This window comes from Penaeus japonicus, unplaced genomic scaffold (assembly GCF_977035675.1).
Source record: "Penaeus japonicus unplaced genomic scaffold, GWHDUDI00000001_assembly GWHDUDI00000014, whole genome shotgun sequence".
Classification (NCBI taxonomy): domain Eukaryota; kingdom Metazoa; phylum Arthropoda; class Malacostraca; order Decapoda; family Penaeidae; genus Penaeus; species Penaeus japonicus.
In genome coordinates this window covers 20484891-20489890 of record NW_028234416.1, presented here as the reverse complement: position 1 = coordinate 20489890, position 5000 = coordinate 20484891, and the positions used below count along the sequence as shown (strand labels likewise).

The 5000-nt window shown below is 44.2% G+C and overlaps 1 protein-coding gene across 19 annotated transcripts in view; it reads left to right on the top strand.

Annotated features, from left to right (window-relative positions):
• LOC122252561 (mechanosensory protein 2) overlaps positions 1 to 5000 on the top strand; it is a 1106641-nt gene that overhangs the window by 846313 nt on the left and 255328 nt on the right. For 2 of the 19 annotated variants that reach the window (XM_086544063.1, XM_086544066.1), the window contains exon 1: positions 1409 to 1597. The exons of 11 other annotated variants lie outside the window; for them this stretch is intronic. The gene's annotated coding sequence lies outside the window, so the exon portion shown is untranslated. Of the gene's footprint in view, positions 1 to 1397; positions 4033 to 5000 lie in introns of those variants that run through there. 6 more of the 19 variants (XM_086544065.1, XM_086544072.1, XM_086544067.1 and 3 more) reach the window with 6 other exon arrangements.

The following is a 5000-nucleotide window of genomic DNA, read 5'->3' as shown; positions in this document are numbered from 1 at the left end:
ATAGACACGAAGGAGTTTCCATCTAATGAGAAATTTACACGGAATGGCGTTTGTCGAGGGGATAATTTTACCGTTGAGGGTCAGTTTTACATTATGCAGCCCATGTCAGAGAGCTGTCGAGTTGTAAGAATTAGTTGTGAGAGCACGGTGTAAGTCTTTCTCTTTAGGGGCAGCAGAGTGAGTAAGATTACGGCTCATTGTTCGTATGAGTGTCGTAAATGGCAGTGAGGGACTATTATTTACGTGGTAGTGAGGGAATATATGAGGTACTTTAAAGGTATTACGATTTAGTACGGTTTGCCAGAGACAGTTGAAATAGGCCGTGGGACCTCACGGTAAGAGTGGTGGAGTACCGCTTATGGAAGGGAGTAAGAGTATCCGTAAGAGGCAGAGTTGTGAGTAAATACGTGAGTTCCTGTGTAAATGCGCTATGTGAGTGCCTGCTGTGTTGTAAGCGGATACGTCTTGAGGTCGGACTTTCATGCATGAGTAACTAAGTACGCGTAGGGAGAGGGGGATGCTAGAATGGTCGGAGGATTAAATAGTATTGTGTGGGGGAACGAAGGGGGATGGGGGGGGGGAGAAGAGGGTGTGTCGAGGGCAAAAAGGGGGGGGGGATTGGGTAGGTTGTGCTGTCGGGGGCTAAGTGAGAGGGGAGAGAGAGTGGGAAGGAGGGAGGCAAGGCGAAAAGGAGAGAGAGAGAGAGAGGGGGGAGAGAGAGAGAGAGAGAGAGAGAGAGAGAGAGAGAGAGAGAGAGAGAGAGAGAGAGAGAGAGAGAGAGAGAGAGAGAGAGAGAGAGAGTGAGTTTGAGAGAGTTTGAGAGAAAGAAAATTCTTGGAGGTATGTTTGTGTCGTAATGAGGGTGCGTTTCTCTCCTAAATTCAGTCCCGTAGCGGAGGGTGATGTCGCTCCACCTCTCGGAAGAATGGCAAGAGGGTACAGTGACGTCACCGCCTCGTAAACTGGCCTAGTTGATGTCTCAATAAGTCTGGAAGAGGTTGCGAAGGGTGGAGATGATTTGGTGTTATGGAACATTTAGCCAGAGAGATTGAAGACGAATGTAAAACATCTTAACTAACGCACATAAACATGTTCGTTACGCGGGGGGGGGGGGGGGGGAAGGAGAGGGAATGGGGAGGTCGCAAGGGCAGAGCAAACATGAGGAAACAGAGAGAGATGGACAGGAAGCGGGGAAAGCGTGAGGACGAGGAAAGAAGGAAGAGAAAGAGAGTCTAGGAGAAAAGAGGGGAGGAGAGGAAGAGGGCGAGAGGGGAGAGCGAGAGAGAGAGAGAGAGGGGAGAAGCGGCGCGTGAGGGGAAGTGTAGCGAGGGGAAGCAGTGCCACCAGCTTCTCCTGCCTGCCTGCTGCTGTGTCCGAGGGCCCGGGATCGCTGTGCCACGCGGGAGCCACAGTCGAGTGCGCGGTGCCAACCCTCACGCACGGGTTCAGCCATTGGCACTCCCCCCTCCGTCTCCGTCGGGTTCATTGTGGCAGCCTGTTGTGGCACGCTTCTCTCACCTGCCACGGATACGTAGGCGGACGCGAGGAAGGCTCCGCCGCTTCCGGATACGAGTTTACGGGTTGAATCGCCGCGCGAGTGAGTTTGATTTGTTTTTTAGAGAAGGAGAAAGAGAGGGAGAAGGGAAGCGAAGGAAAACAGGACGAGAACTCCCACGTCAGAGCGACTCATTAGGGAGTTAACGGGCGCGAACGACAGTTTATTATGAGTGAGTGAGTGGAGGTAGTTCAAGTTCGAAGTTAGTGCAGTTAAGGTGATTGGTCTGGAGTGTGTGTAACGCTTGTTGTGACGCCAACATACAAACTGATTCATTAACTTTCCCCTTTTTGTGAACTCAGCTGGACGAGTAATGTGATGGTAGTAAACACGCAGTGACGCAATAACGAGAGAAACATTTACCTGTATTCAAAAATCGCCGATTTTTTTTCTTCAAATAACATCCATTGGCTAATTGCCTGACAAGAGAAGAATTCATCTGAGGCTACGATCTCTATATGAAAAAGGAAATTCGGTTATTGTTTGCAGTACGATCACCGCGGCGATACATCAAGTGCGGAGGCAGCAGCAGCAGCACAGCTACACATTTTTGGAGGGGATCATTTACTGACGTGTGTAACCACTGCTTTTTGTGAGATATAAATTTTGTCAAGGAAGTGGATTTGCCTTCTTTCGTGTCGAATTTAACACCTGTGCCTGTGAATAGTGCCCTATAATAAACGTTGGAATATAACAAAAAACAAGGATGCTTTAACGGCGATCAAAAGAGCGTGTAGACTTTACCTGTGATCCTACTGTGATACAACAAAAATAATAGTGATACACTAACAAAAAATCTTAACACAATAGGTGGAAGTAATTTACTCGTTCTCAGGGTTACGATGAGCTTCTTTTATACGTACCAAGAAAAAGTCATCCATTGACAGCCACGCACGACGAGATCACATCAGCCTAAAGCATCGGGTGACAGCAAGTGTCAAACTCTCTCTCTCACTCTCTCTCTTTCGCACAGCCTGTGAGGTTCCGTCTGTCTGAGCCCCAGCGAACCCCGCTTGCGATCCCTGCGAAATACAGAGAGGATTGAACTCCGACTTGGAGAGCCTTTGGAGTGGGATCATACTTGATACCGCTCTGTCTGCCGGTAGACACGTGCATACATCAAGATCTGGAGGCATCATCATCATCAGCAGCAGCAGCATCCCCATCGCCAGCTGCTGCGCGCGTGTGTGTTTTCTCTGCCTCTCTCTTATTCATCGGTTCCTCTCTTCCTTATCCCAAGGGAAAGAGAGCGTAAACAGTAGAACAGACAATCAAGAAGAGCCTTTTTTCTGATCTACGGGACATCCTCATATCACAGAGAACATAGTTATAGCTTTATACATGCTTAGGTAGATTTAATGACCAAGAGTACGCCGATGATCTTGTGTCAGCCTGAGAGATAATATATTTATCTAACATAAAAGAACATAACTCTGCAGTCAGCTCAAGGCAGTCTCTTCAGCCATAATGAGAGAAGGTTCCACAAGGCACTAGCTAGCAAGCACGAGATGAACTTTTCTCAGGCGGAGATCAGCGCCGGCCGTGCCCCCTAAGACAAGCTTCTGCTTCTCCTCGCGAGTCTTTGCTTGAAATTCGCATCTGCATTATCCAATTAACCCTTCACTGCCAACGGATGCGAATTAGTGGAATGATAATTATTCCCTAATTCATTTTGACGCCTGATGTCTCCACGAGTGTGAGATTATCAGTTCGGAGTGACGTGTAACACGGAGGAGCTGCTGCTGACGCTGTCGCCGTGGCGATCGAAGTGATCCGATTAGCATCACATTCGTACATCACAAAAGAAATATATATAAGCCTCGTGAATCGTACAAGTATATATATGTACAGTTTTCTCTCAGTCTTTAACAAATGACTGAGAGAAAAGAAATCAGGAAAAGAAGTTAGTGTCCACTGATACCTAGAGGGGAAAGGAAAAGAAAAGGTTTCTCGACCAATCACCGTTATCTTCCTTCAGTGACCTTTGCGTTGCGCGCGACCACAAGCCTCGACCTACGTGACTTACGATTCCCGTGCCTGCCTCTGCCTTCCTCAAGTTTTGTCCAAGAATCTTCTGTTCTAGCTCCAGCCCTCGACCCAGGGCACACAAGCTGTTGCCAGGTCTTTAGGGTTGAAAACAGAAGAGAATCGAGGAATACAAGAAAAAAGGGGCGCCAAGTGGCCAGATCTTAGAAGAAGAAAAAAATCCCCTTTTATTCTTGTCTCGAAACCAAGGCCTCGGAGCTTTAATCGTTCGTTTAAGACGATAACGCTCTCCGTCACGTATAAACACACACACACACAGGCATCAAAAGAAAGGAAAAACCTCAAAGTGTTAGAGTCTGTGTGTGTGTGTGTCTGTGTGTAATACGTGAAGGCCCAACAGTCTATGGTCAGTGCCAGCCGCTCACACACACACTGAGGCCCAAGGGTCCTGGTGACAGAAGTTGAATTTTCGTTTCAGGATTATCCTAAGGGTAAATATGGATTTCTTGGGTGTATTTCAAATCAACAGACCAAGGGCTGTGCTTTTTGGTTACTTTTATTCTCACTATAAACAAAATTGCCACAAAAGCAACGTATTAGATAGTTAAAAAATAAAATTATATAGAGAACAAATACATGAATTAGGAGTTCTTGGCATATTATTAAAGGCTCTTAAACGTATTTAAACTGATTTTTTTTTAGACAAGTAACTTACTTTCATATTTTCTTGTTCTTAAGGAATTAATGAAAAGAAAAAATGCTTAACCTATCCCTTGCTGGCAATGCTTCTCTAGATCATGAATATATGAAACAAGTTTTTTATAGCGCAAGTCAAATAGATTTCAGTGTAGACAAAATTGATAATATATCTTCATATATGTGTGAATCCTATGTTTTTCCACTGTATTTATGAAGCAATATCAACATATTTATATTGCCAGATGTACACACTAATCACGTATGCATGGAAAAACAAAGTGATTCTGTTTTCATTTGCAATATGCATTAACATTTTATATGTGCCTCATTGGCCGTATGTAAAGCGAAAAAATGTATGTGAAAAAATAATAAATTACTTTTTACTTTTTTATTTCTTTCTTTTTGAGTATTCATATATTATTTTTACTTTCATCTTTGGTAATAAGTGTATTTTACATATATTTCGCTTCGCATATTCTTGGTCACTTGAGTTGCACTTAAAATCAGGCTTATATTTTTCCCCATTAAGGATAACGATTAGCTGTTGAGATATCTCTTTGAATATAAATTTAAAGTAATTTAGGATTTCCTAGATAGAATTTCACTCCCCAAAACCCCCTTTATTTTAAGATGTATATATCCATAAAATCCAGTCCTTTGATAGAGCCAATTCCCTACACAACAATAAAAGGAAAACAACACAATTGTCATTCCTTTGTCTCATCTTCAAAACACATTTACATCTCTCATTAACATTTAC